The sequence below is a fragment of the Polyodon spathula genome, chromosome 1 (genome assembly GCF_017654505.1).
Source record: "Polyodon spathula isolate WHYD16114869_AA chromosome 1, ASM1765450v1, whole genome shotgun sequence".
Lineage (NCBI taxonomy): Eukaryota > Metazoa > Chordata > Actinopteri > Acipenseriformes > Polyodontidae > Polyodon > Polyodon spathula.
In genome coordinates, this window is record NC_054534.1 from 34,078,430 (window position 1) to 34,093,001 (window position 14,572).

At 38.4% G+C, this 14,572-nt stretch overlaps 1 protein-coding gene across 1 annotated transcript in view; it reads left to right on the forward strand.

The window, feature by feature from the left end:
- Positions 1-11,129: 11,129 nt before the first annotated feature.
- The window catches only part of si:dkey-247m21.3 (5-hydroxytryptamine receptor 4), a 96,863-nt gene continuing 93,420 nt past the window's right edge, over positions 11,130-14,572 (forward strand). The window contains exon 1 of the mRNA XM_041253774.1: positions 11,130-11,297. The gene's annotated coding sequence lies outside the window, so the exon portion shown is untranslated. The remainder of the gene's footprint in view (positions 11,298-14,572) is intronic.

Genomic DNA, 14,572 nt, shown 5'->3' on the forward strand with positions numbered 1-14,572 from the left:
GTAACAACCTCCCCCCTTGGCAGCCATGCAACATGCTACCCTACCTTGGCAATGGCCGAGGCTCTTCAGTCTGAGATCAAGCCTTTTAAAATGCATTTGCTAGGTTGGATTCCTTATATATTTTGCTGGTGGTTTAACTTAATCGGTCAACACAAAAGTAAAACCTCCCCAAAGGCCCTGTAAACCTCAATGTAAGAAAACAATAATTGTTTGTTTCCATTTCACTGGTCCCGTGGTGCTTTGTAACACATTGCTTAAAAAATACAACACCAAATTCTGCTCTGAACCACAGTCCTAGTCCTGGACATGCCTAAGATGCCTGCCTCACAGGACACCCTGTATATCTATTTAGATTACTTTTAAAAGGTGGCTGTAAGAATACAGTTGTTTGATATGGACATGGAGTGCTGGTTATAGCTGCATTGACACTTTTTGAGTCCTTATAAAGAATCATAATAACTTATTTTTGACTGCTAAAGATATAAGTAGCATTAAATATCATTTTAATAGCTTTTTTAAAAAATGAATTTCACTTATTTTATGGTTTGCAACAGAACCCAGATCCAGGTTTTCTAACAGTCTATCTTCTTCGTGCTAATAGTTTTGATGATTATCATATTAATTTAAGTTTTTTTTTTTTGTCTGACCTGCTGACTTCCTCTTATTTCAGGGTGCATGAAGTTTGATGCGTTGTTTGCCGTTTACTCTTTTTTTGCTCTTCTTGCTTTTGTGACCGTGGAAACTGTGTATATTTTACACGATTATAAGTTATAGGATTCCTCGAATACAGAGCCCGCAGAAGAAGAAAAAGATGGCATTCAGCAGCCAAAAGAGGAACCATAAGCACAAGACTCCTTGCATGAGGAGTTTGAAAAAATTCCTGAACAAACTTCATGGAGTCATATTCCAGATTAAACAGACCTTTGTGTTTTAATAATGTTGCAATGCTTGCTGAAGGGTAGTGTATACACAGGGACAGTACGGATCATGGAATGCCATTGTGTTAGCTGAAGCAAAAAACAAACATTCAGTGTAAAAAAAAAAAGTGCTTTGTATGTGTGCATATGTACAACCACTGAACCAAACATTCTCCCTGTCTCTGTGTTTTCTGATATGCCAAGAAGAATGATTACATCTGCGTCTCGTGTGTTGCAAATCAAGTCATGGGTGTGCCTTGCCAAGGATTTAGTGTTTAGGAATGACAGCATTTAGTTAGTCATAACCTTTTGCAGGTTTAACCATTATCAATTAAAAATAGCATTTTGTCAGTTAGAATTTTCATGATTTTCATAATAATTGTTCTGCAGCTGTGCCAAAACAAAGTTTCTGACATTCCCAATATGGAACTGGAATCTGAGTGGAGCTCCATGAGCTCTAGAGGTCTGTTTAGTCACAGAAATTATCCAGAGGCTTGCATCCATGCTGCCTTGTCCTGCTATCCTGATCAGTAAGTGTGCATGCTTTTTCTTTATTTTTTATAAGGTGCAACTGCTTCCCAACCTGTCTTTTGTTTCAAATTCCTACGAGATTCTCACAAGTGTTGTTTGATTTTTCTAGGGAACACAGTAAGTTCTTTAGAATTATTTAAAGGGTTGAAAGGCTGTCTTCCTCTTATTACTTATCTTAAAAGAGAAACATTGCTAAATATTCTAGAAACTGTTGTCTGTAAAGCAGGCGTTTATGCACAGGTGTGTGTGTGTGTGTGTGTGTGTGTGTGTGTGTGTGTGTGTGTGTGTGTGTGTGTGTGTGTGTGTGTGTGTGTGTGTGTGTGCGTGTGTTTTCTCTTCCAACGGTGGTATTTTGAGCAATCCCAGCAGGCTGTACACAAAGGATGAATCAGAAACCACAGAATTTTGCAGTGCAAAATCTGAGCATCTGCTTGGACCAACCAAACCCATTCATTTCACCTAATTTGGTTCAAGTCTTTCGAATTCAGCCAGTCTCAAATCCCAGATATTTAAATATTCTTGCTCCCGCTCTGAGCTGATCCAATGCCTTTCAATGGGACATTTTATCTCACGGGAGAAGCTGCTATTTTTCTACAAATAGGTTATAATTTGGTCTAATCTGTTCTAATTTTGTTTTACAACTGGAGAACAATTAATGAAAAATCCACCCAAGCCATGTGATTTTTCAAGCCACCTAGTGGACACTTAAGACAGCACAGCCCCAAATGTCTCATTACACTCACAACCCTAGCAATCTCCCATTCCTCATTGAAACAAACAATTGTGATCACAATGGCAAGACTGAAAACAGAAAGCAATTGACTAACCACAAAGGTAATGTCCCTTCAGTGAAAAGGCTGTGTAGAATAGATGCCTACGAAAACCATATCTACAAAGGACAGGCAATACATACGATAACGAAGCTGTGAACAAGCTTGACAACTCGGTTCAGAGGCAAGGCCCCTCTACCTATTTAGTCCCCAAGCGATTACAAAAGAAAAAAAAAAATGTTTTCTTTCTTTGTGTCTCTTTTTTTTTTTTAAAGTGCTTTGACCTCCTCTTCATTTCCAGTTGCCTGCCACAGAGATACGGTTTTGACTGATCTAGGCTGTGTTACTATCGCGGCAACCTGAACTGAAGAGCAGCTTAACACAGAGTCAAACAATTAAAAAGAAGCTACCTGTTTAAAAAACACACACATTGCTCCTGATTACAAACCTCCAGCCCCTAACTACAGAGTTTCATGAGCTGGGTACTCTTAATTATCATTAGGTCATGGTGAGTAAACTAATTACACCCGGCTACAGTGCTGAGGGCCTAAACCACAGCAAAAACAAATGAGCTGCATTTCATGATCAATACACAAAATATGTTACTGACCTATTTATTTGTGACAGATCACATTCAGTACCACCCCCACCCTGTCTCCATGAGACAGTACTAACATGATAATCTAATTAACCAGCAATCCTCCTGTTTATATGAAGTCTATACTACATCAACAAATACATGTTCAAGAGGAAAATGTAATATGGTCTTTTGTCAAAGTGTTTTTAATAAAATGTCACACTGTATTAATGAAACAGGACGCTTTTTTTTTTTTTTCTTAATAGAGAACTTGATTTTATTCCGTCTGGTTAATTTTTAAACAAAGAAAAATGATATAGGTATGTTTTTGTTATTTTACTTATTGTAGTGAATTAGGTATAGTATTATATAGGGCTCAAATGGAGGGCACATGCAGTTTCCAAGGTGGCAACAGCCTTCCCTTACCTGAGGTCATGATTTAAATGTGTTAAGCTGCTTTCTGTAACAACCTTAAACTCAAGAAACACTGAAACTGAAGGAAAATTTAAGGTGTTTCATGCAACTGGCCATAGGATTTTATTATGTGTGCTTCCGTCCTGAGTCTGACATTAGTCATTTATGATGAGTGTTTATTGAAACTGTACTGTGTCCTGTTATCCCAAGGTAACAGGATATGGAATTCCTATGGCAGTGCTTCATGTGGAAGATTCCATATAATTCCATTTATTGGCATTAGAACAAATTATAACGTGCTACCCTCATCATATTGTTACTGTTCAGTTTAAGAAAGTTCCAGAATGTTTATGCAATAGACTTATGCAATAGTTCTAGTGTCTATTTATCTGTGTTGGAGGTGTACGGAAACCGGTAAAAGTCTGTATTTAATATTATAATGACCCTTGAAAAATCAGAGGCACTTGCCTATCCACATGGTGTTGCTGTTGTCTGCAATGACAGTAAAAGATTCTGAAGAGCACAAAAGCTATAGATATCAGTGGGACTTTTAATGTATGTACACAACGATGGATGAAATGCATTTTATTTTGCAGCAAAGCAACGTGTAAAAGTGCCTAAACAAATAATTATTAGTATGATTTTAACCAAGGTCTGTGCCTCGGGTGCCTCATAGCTGGCTATGGCCTTGTATTATATTGTAGCGGCGAGTGCAGGCGGACCGGCTTTGAGGCAGTATTGCCTTCTGGTACTGTTAACTTGTGGGACTTAATTGTTTGCACCATGCAGCACAAGGGCCACCAGGTGCTGTTCACGTGAACCCCAAGCGGCTGTACAGGACTCTGATTGGGTGATAATCTACTACGTTGTTATTAGTTAAAGGTCAGTGGCTGCTGATTGGTAAAAGCCTACTTACTTGTAACTTTGTGTTTTTTGGATCTGGGGGATAAAAGAGGGTGCATCAGGTGTATGAGTGTGTGGATTCAGAGAGTGGAGAATTGTGTGCTGTAAGCTGTGTTAATTGCTTTGAACCTGTTGCTGCAAATAAAGAGCCTGACAGCTATTAAATTGTGCTCTGTTGTCAAAACTGCTTTCTTTTTCCAATAACAGTTTCATCCAGTGCTTGGTGTCAGAGAAGTGGGATATAAAGAGAACAGGCACGTGGAATATAGATCCCGGGATTCGATGGCACCAGCAGCTGGTAAGCCTTCGGGCTGAAGCTGGAGACGCTGATCAAGCTGTATTGCTCCCTCCCCCACTCGTAGCCTGGTCGGATGCGGGGCTCTTGTGTGCCACTTCGGGAGCCTGGTCGATCCAGAGGGGCTCAAGTTGAGGCTGTGACGCAGTCTGCAGTCGTGACTGTGAGTGCAGGTTCATGCAGCAGGAGGTCTCCTTCCTGGGACACCAAGTAGGAGGGGAAGGCATCCGCAATTAGCCCGAAAAGATCAGCGCTGTCCGGGATTGGCCCATTCCGTCCGACTAACACCAGCTGTGAGGGTTTCTGGGGCTCACCTCCTATTACCGCTGCTTCCTCGCCCCGTTTGCCACCATCACTGGCTTGAGGAAAGAAGGGCTGTATGACTGGACTGCGGCTTGTCAGAGCGTTTTTGACTCAAGCACCTGTATTGCTTCCCCCTGATCCAACTCTCCTATTCATACTTGACATGGATGCCACCAATGAAGGGATCATGTTGTCACAGCAGGGCACAGATGGAGAGATGAGTGGCTTATTTCAGACATTCTCTGAACAAGACAGAGTGGCGGTACTGCGTCATCCGATGGGATTTGCTGGCAGCAGTGGAGGCGGGCCGCCATTTCCGTCACTATCTGTGTGGACTGCCCATCCTCATCCGCACGGATCGTGCTGCGTTGCAGTGGCTGCTGTCATTTAGGGAACCAGAGGGGCAGATGGCAAGCTATATCACAGCAGCGGAGTGGAGAAGGCAGCAAGACTGTGATACTAATCTGCAGCCAGTGATTTCCACATTACCGGCTGCCTCTGACAGCCAGCAGCTGGCCACGGTGAGTTCCGCTGACATCCCAGCGACTCTTCTTTTTCGTCGGCCTCCAAAGACGCCCGCCTTGCCGCCTCCGGGACTTTGTTTGTGGATTCAGACAGTGGAGAATTTTCCAATAACAATTTCATTCAGTGCTACACTGTTTAATACAATACAAACCACACAATAATTTATTTACAACAGGGTAACACAACATTTTAAGTATGAAACATAACCATATGACACAGGGCTTCCAGAGTTTAACAATTTCTTTCACATTTCAAACAAAAATGTTCTTTTTTTAAAGATCTTATTGTTACTTTGGGTTGTATTTGAAACATGCCTATAACCCAGTGAAGACTTTTTTTTTTCAAATGATATTGATAAGGAAGTTGAGTCACAGATCTATTCAACTTTGGTCCAAAACGCTTAATCCACATTACCACCTCCTACTTGTGAAATTTTTTGTAACAACATTAAATAAAACATTATATGTAGTGCAATGGACCTTTCTTTTTTTCTTGCAACCAAGATTTCGACAACATGCAGAGTTCTTTATTTCCGCCAGTTTAGGCATGTGGCTAGAGTCCTTCATAACAAACTCCTTTGCAGGCAATGGTGTGACCTTCCTCCAGTGTGCCTGCTGGACTTCATTGGAATCATCACTGGACTGGCTTGTAGTCTGTCCTTTTGTCCCCTTTGATTTTCTGCAAGCAATCAGAGCATTGGCTAGCTCTACCTTGAAGTTTAGATATTCCAGAACCTCTCTCTTTCTGTCCCCTAAAGAATAGTGATCTTGTCGGTATTGTAACCATGAATTTGCTGCTGACAAATCCAGCATGTGAATGATAACCTTAACTGACCATGTCTTGGGCCTAGCTTTTGCCCTGCAGTAGGATATGGTGCAGTCAATCATGTCAACTCCTCCTATTTTGTTTTATTGTATTGCCTTACAATCTCTGAATGACTGACCTGGTTGATGAAGCCAGGTTGATGGCCTTGTGTGAAGGAGTGGTTTGCAGTGTGCAGGTGTACAGGTGATGCAAGTGCTCCAAACAACGACAGACACAAAGTCCACAGTTCAAAACAGTTCTTTCATTTCTTTCTTTCAGTTGGTTACTGGTTAAATAATAGTACTGGCTCTATGCAACAATGTGCATCGCCAGCATATAAACCACAGGGTTCAGTCCCGAAGTAATATAACAAGCATAATACACAACACAGACACAGTCACTTCTCCCGATAGTGAGTGTTCTTAGTGCAGGTGTGGTGCAAGGCAATAATAGTGAAAGTGGTGCAGTGCAGTCCGGGCTTGATGCTGGCCTGTAGCGACAGCTCCCGGTTCATGTTAGCCGTCTAACAATGACAAACACAGACAGTTTTGACAAACAAACAAAGCACTTAACGGTCACGATATGTTTCTCAATTCTCCGTTTCCTTTCAATAAGCATAACAAAGGAACAGATTACATTGTCACATCCCCTGTTATACCCTTAGTTACGCCCCCTGCGATAGCTAGTTCAGTCATGTCTCCTCCAATCCATGACTGACACATTGCATAACTCATTAGGAGATAACTTCGGACATTGTGACTGCGCCCACTTCCTGGGTGGCTGGCTTCTGACTGACCCTGGAATGAACTGCCAGACCATCCAGTACGAGGCACACTGTTCCAGTTATACAGAGCCCTCACAAGTCAAGAGGGAGATTGTTGACTAGGATTCATTTGCTCTCTGTCACACCTTGTTATCCAGCCATTTGACAATACAGACCTTGTTGTCAGCACGGACACACTGATTAGAACTGCCTCTACCTAGATGTTCCAATGTCAGTATTCTGTTCTGCATAACAGTACCTGTCCCACCTACCCTTAAAGTGTAAAGATATTCTAACACAGGAATTCTGGTAAAGTATCAGTCGAAATATACATGCGTTCAATATACATGCCTTCACTCAAGGTCTTGCATAAGCACTTAACTGCTGCTTCGCCTAACCCAACAGGCTTTCCATTTTTGTTCTTATTTGTGGAAATGTGTCTTCCCCTTGGTAAATCTCAAAATCAAGATCTAACCCTATTGGGTCTGCCAGAACAGCAATTTTCAATCTAACTGGGTTAGGCTTACGAGGCACATACTGCTTTAATGAGGGGGCTCTAGTAAATTGAATCATCTGTTCATCAATTGACACAGCTGTCACTCTTGGGATTTTCAAGCAGGCTTGTCTAATCATCTAAAGAATTGGATCAATTTTGCACAGTTTATTTATTTTTTATTCTCTTCTGTAACATCAACGTCAACCACTACCTTTAAACGTGAGCGAATCGAATCGAATCTCTACTCATTGTGTCAGCTACCGTAGGAACTCTTGTACTTTGTTTCCAATACATTTTAATCTGTAGGTAGCCTAGTATACTCATCATGAATACGATCCCTGTAAATTGTTTCGTTTCATCAGCTGTTACACCCAATGATTTGCCTGTTTCTTCAGCACATCTTCTGTTTGTAGCACATGTCATGGTTTCGTACAGCTCACTGTCAATGTATTGTTCACTGATCTGGGTCCCAGTCTTGTCGCTGTAAAGGACCTTCCATCATTTTCTCATCAGAATGCTCCCTTCAAAGTGGTACAGTAGATGAAAATATGCGATTAAAGAAAACCGTTAGAAGTTGCATTTTATGTGAAAAAAGCAACCTATCTTGTACGTGAGTGTGGTTTAAATGTCAATATACTAATACTCTCTCTCTCTCTCTCTCTCTCTCTCTCTCTCTCTCTCTCTCTCTCTCTCTCTCTCTCTATATATATATATATATATATATATATATATATATATATATATATAAGAGTGAGTAACCAGAAAAAGGTCTTATACGTTACAATATGCAATGTTCTTTTCCTGATTCAGACGCAGTTGAAGGATCACTATCTTCTGATCCTGTGTCATCAGCATCAGTTTGCAGTGGAGGAACCAAACTCATCAGCCTGGTCCTCAACTTCTTCAACACTAATGTCACGATCTGAATCGCAGCCACTTATTATAAATTAAAAATATATATATTCAACTGTCATGTAAATTAATGAAAATCATCAGGAAGAGGTTGTAAATAGACCGAAAAGTTTAAGAAAAACTTGACAAAAAACAGCAAATAAATCATTAATATGCTTTACTTGGGTTTTTATTTAATACATTTTATTTAATAATAATAAAAATCAAGATGAAATCTGTGCACTTTACATTAAACCTGATTACTAAAACATGTATTTTTTAAATCTAAAATATAGTCCCAATATTAAGGTGACCAGTCGTCCCGGTTTGGACGGGACAGTCCCACTTTTGGCACACTGGTTCCAGTGTCACCAGAACCTTTCTTGGGACACTCATTTCATCCCGTTTTTCCCCAGAGCATCGTCACACTCGTAACAGAATATTGCATTTTCATGCAGGCTGCTGTGTTACTACCATATCTGTTACTATAATGAACGGGCAGCTGCCCTCATCTGAATCATCACTCTCGCTGCCTGAAGAGTTTAAACTACTGACTATATTCACTTTCAGTTCACCACAGGTACCCGCTAAGAAACATATGTTAGTGAAGAATACAAAATAATTTATGAACTAGTTATTTTCACATTTGTGAAATTCATGCTGTAAAAACATTTTAAGTTTCAGAACATTTTTTATTTCATTTTATTTTGTTTTTTAGCAATAATAAAATAACATACTTTGAGGTTTCCAGGTGCCCATTTAATTTGGTTAAAAACATTATTCACAGTGATAGTTGAGTGCTGTATACAAATAGTTTAAAATAATTACAAAAAAAAAAAAAAAAAAAAAAAAGAATCACATCCTTGTTTCATTTTACATTCTTTAAAAAATATCTAAATAAGCTGCCTTAGAAGCAGGATAAATCAGTTTTATAAGTATTTTACTTTATCACATCTATTAGTTTAATAGAAGAAAAACAGCACATTGATAAAAACATGTTTTCCTTCAGCAAAAGAGGCAAATGTCATGTCTCAAAGTACTGGGGGGCTGGGGGGTGGGGGGGGGGGGGGTCAATCCCTTTAAGTTTCTCCAAATAGTTTCATTTTTAAATTTCCTTTTTACCATGTTGTTTTAAGTCAACAGCTATCACTTAAAACAGAAAGAAACCTCTTAAAAACATGTTAATTGTATGATGTCTGTATGGCCTTGTCTATGCAGTTTTTCAGTGCCAATCAATGTTTTGACAACGAAAAAGCGTTACCTGACAATCAGATTACATCTCTACCAATTTTACATAGGCTATTGCTTATGCTTATATTAAGGAAATTAAACAGTATTTCATTCGAAAGTAAAGAAGTGACAACATTTAATTTGATCCAAAAAGTAATAGGATTTAATCTTATTACACATTGATCCATGTCTCAGCCTATACTGCTGACTCAGATCAGATCAGCAAAGAAATTAGCCTTCGTAAAATATGTAGTTATCATTTTGTCAGAAGGTTCCTTCCCGTTTTCAGTGATACCCATCCGCTTACAGCATGTTAAAATGGGGATTTGGAAATACAACTATTCAGAGAAATTTAGGGTTTGCCTACGTGGATTACTATTTACCATACTTAATAACTACTTCAGAAGAAAATTCCTGTTTCTGCAATTAGGGCAGCTTCTAAACAAAACGCAGAAAGGCTAATTAATGGGCTTCATTTATTGCACAGTCAAAAGATTGCAAAAAATGAATACATATAATACATTTCATCACCTTTAATAGTGATAGTTTAATAGTTGAAAGTGGCCGAAAAAAATTCTAGTATCTATTAATCACGGCACACTAATATACAGAACAATTACCATATCATATTAAATGGTAAGAAATGTAATATTTTGAGAAGAAATAATTGATTCCATGAAGTATCCATTTATTAAATAGAAATATTGAGATAAGTAATGTTTTCATACAGGAAGATCCTGGTTTGCAGATTGGACACTGGAGGATAGCATGGAGCAGAGATGCATAGATGCATAAGAAGAAAGTCACGCTATATACCCATAGGAAAAAAATATATATTCTGCACAGTAGAATTAGCGAAAACCACACGCTGCGCTCCTCGTGCGGCTGGCACATCTGCTGATCATTAACTTATACAAAGGGAAGAATAAGAGACGAGCGTCCCGCTGAACAGTTTCCAAAGGTTGGCAAGCATGAATATATCAGATCAAACATTGCCAAAGTGAAAATAAAAACCCTAGAGCTTCCCTGTAGTTTGGAAGTTATTCACAATATTTCCACTCTGTCCCAATTTAAGGACTTAAAAATCTGACCACCTTATCCAATATCCAGTTTGACGGACAGTTTTAAAAAAACAAAAATATAAGTCAGAAGACTCAAAACTAATAATAAACGATTTACTTATTTATGTTCTAGACATAATTAATTGAAACCCCTTACAAAATTAATTGGTAATGTTTAATTAAAATAATTAAAATAAAACCTTACCTTTACTTTTCGATTTCCCACGTGTTAGCAGCCATCCTTCCGCCAATTAAAATAAATGTTGTACCAAAAGATGCCACCAGGGCTTTTAAATGCATTCTAGGTTCCAGCTCCTAAAAAACTAGTTTATGATTTACACTGAAAATCCAAACATCCACGTAAATGCATACAGGGACTGAGGAGGCTATACAAATTATATGCTTATATTTGTGTTCTTATATAATGCTAATTATAATTCTATACTTATTAAATGGTAGTTTACTAATTGAGAAATGCGCTCCAATTCTGAATATTTCCATGAAATCCGAGTTCTGCCTCTCTGCCACTGTGAGATGCTGTCTCCTCACTTTTCTCAACGTTACTACAGTGCTGTGTTTGAGCTGTTGAAGTTCACACCTCCTGGCTCGAGAGTCCTGTTTATATGATCCGTCAGGCAAGTGTTTCAGACTGACTTGCCTTCACACCGGTGCTCTTACCCTAGAATACCATTTGTCTTGTCTGAAGGCAGTCATGCACATCCTTTCAGGCATTTGGGTTTGTTACATGTGAGGTACTATGCTGTTCCTTGGCAACCAAGCTGTGCTACACCTCAGAATTAAGGATCAAACCCCTCAGGTAAGTCAAGTCAATGTAATTTACCATTTGAAGTTTTGTTCGATGATTTTCCATGACATATATTATAATGTATTGAAAATGTCTTAAAAAGTTTGCAATAGAATCAAAACAGCAGCGTATGTTTGAACTGTTGCACACTTTTGGGGTGTGGTATAAATGTAGAGGTGTAACTGTCTGCGAATTTATTTTAAATACGCAGTATTTGACCGTCTCTTTTATTGTTTGAATTTACCTACAGTACAGTAGCTAACATAAGCCAATGATTGATGGACTGTATATGTTTCAAGTGTATATATAAGGCGAATTGTTAGTTAATGTTCAGCTCTTCAGGTTTTCCAATCTTGTATGTAAACGCATTTTTTCGCTATTTTTTTTATCCATAGATACATGGGCTATACACATCATGTTGTATTACTATTTTTAATGAAACGACTTTTTAAACAAACTACCAAATAATTACATGCTTTTAGAAATTGAATACAACCTTCTTAAAAACAATTGTTTTAATGAAAAAAAAAAACGTATAAATATATATTCTAGCATTTTGAAAACAAATTTTATTTATGTTAAAGACACTGTTTTTACACTGGTCTAAAACAGTGACTGGTCAGGAATTTGTGCAGTTTTAGCTACAGCCCTACAAACTTTGCAGAGGCCAATAACACAAGCACAGAGAGGAATATCAGTATCCTTCAGTTTGTATTATCATGATCGTTTTATTTTCCCCCCATTTTTCGTCAAATGCAGATAGCTGCATTTATATTACTGTATTATTTTTAGAGAGTTCTCCCACTGAAAATAAATACAAATCAAAAAAGAAACTCAAACAGTGAAACTTGGGTTGTCCTCATTGAGTCACCAGACTGTGGAAGGAAGTCATTTTAAACACACTTTTCTACAGTGTGTACAAGGCATCCTGTTAACAAGACTGTGTAATACTTGTATTTGTGTGATTTTGCAGTTGTAGGTTATAGGTTATAATATTTCAGTCAAATTGGTTTGTAACATAATGTGTCACCAAAATATTTATACTGTTAGATACTGTATAGAAACTACTTATCTCTTAAATGTTACTTTCTCCTGAAGAGGTAGCAATAAAACTATGTACTTTTAAGGGTATTGTGTAATCCACTGTATTATAGAGTTTCATTATTAGTAACCTATTACTTAAAAATACATTATAGTTCACTTGTGAATTCTGCATTAAGGATTTCTACAGTACAGTGTGAAATTCGCCTACTAAATAGCTTTACAGATTATTCTATTTACTGTCAATTTTACCTATTTTACCTATGCCATCTTAACTGACAAAATAATTAGTTTTAATATTTTTAGTAAGTGCAAGCCATGTGTAAATTGTGTATCTTATTTTTAATTGATCTTCAGTATTCATCAAATACTTTTTTTCTTTTTAGAAAATAAAATGAGGTGCTTAGTTTTGTTGGGAACTAGTGCTGTATGTAGAACTATTGGACTATACTTATTAAAATGTACAGTAGCTGTTTGAATAATGTTCAGACTCGCTGTGTTGTTACTGAAGCAGTTGTAGTTTTGTGATCTTCCAAAGTTATTACATCAGATAATGTACGCGGCATGAAATCAGATGTTGTTAAGAAAAACATCCTTTGACTCAAGTGCCTTAAAGTACAGCAGTGGGCTTCAACAGCAGACAGTTAAGCCCCTTTCACATTGGCACTCCTACCCAGGTCACAATCCTGCGCAGTGGGAAACCACGTACCCGTGTCGTACCTGGGTTGACCCAGGTCTCAGCGACCCACCTCAGGGTGTGGGTCGACACGTTTTGACCCAGGTTGAGTGAGACTAAATGCATTATGGCCATTTGTAAGTCGATGAAATAACAAACAGCCATGCCTGCGTGAAAGTTTACTTCCATGAGGAACTTTTCTGTTTATTCTGTTTAGCCATATTTTTCTTGATTGAGACACACCAGAGCCAGATTGCAGCAGGGATGAAGAAACATGGAAGCGTCCATAACTAGCTGCTTCCGGGGCATTGATACACGTATTGTTTACTTGCATCTGTCACCCATGTCAACCCTGCTTTATCAAAAGCAGTATGAAATCGTGTAGCCGACCAGCATGACACCGGGTCCTGACCTGGGTAGGTTCCGACCCTGGCAGAGCATGCCACTCTGAAAGGGGGATTTGAGTACACAGAGCATAGACGTGGCAGCAGAGAAATGATACACGCTTCTACAGAATCAATATTATTGGTTAAATCACAGAGTCTCTAGGAAGATGGCAAAGTGTGTCTGTATGCTTTCACTGACAGAAGAAACTTGAATTTGCAAATTCAGATACTGGTAGATTTTATGTTTAAATTGCAAAAGAAAGAAATGGTACTGTTGAGTGTCAAAGACATGCAAAATCATAGTGTCCTGTTTGTAAGTGTGGCTCAGATGGGGTTTTCACTATATATCTCTGTTTATTTAGATTAAAAGGACTATAAAGCTTGCAAGGTTTTCAGGCAGGAAATCTATAGTATCAGTAATACAAGTGCCTAGTACATTTCATTGGTCAATCTACAAGCCAATTACCGGCAAGTTCATAAAAACCTGTAGGTTATATAAACCTTCTCAAACTCAGTCCTGTTGTGCTTTCAAATTACCACCTCCTTCCCAACCACCACCACCTCACTCCCAGCCTTGTTTGGAGGAGGGAAGTATATGCTGCTCCTCTGCCTAATATCGTTTGTTCACCGGGATGAATACGTCATACAGATTTATTATGTTATTGTTTGTTTTTTAGCAGGTGGCACCAGGATACTCCGAAGGGTGAGGCTGTGCTCCAACTGTTTTTACTCTACTTATTTCTACAACCATTGTGTTCAATGTTTTTTTGGAAATCTGTAAGATTTTGTATTATAATAAAGGTGGGTATTTAACATAAGATTGTCCTAACTGAACACAATTATTGTGAAAGGGACTAGCAATGTTAAAGAACTACCATATTCATAACCGGGAATCTGTGATTCTCTAGCTCAGGTTCAACCATGTTTATCATCAAAGAAAACTTGAACCCTTTCGAGTCATTCGTTTTACAGACTGCTGCCTTGTCAAAGCCTCAGAAACCATTTGAGGGAGTGACTGAACCCTGCATGCTAACCAGTTCAACACATATACCCATTGACTCTTACTGTAAATAAAAAGTTTTACACACAAAACTCCAAACTGTTGGTAAAGAAGCCAGCAACAGTCTATGCCCATTTCATCAATATGTAACAATACATGATTAATAAAAAAAGTGGTCTGATGT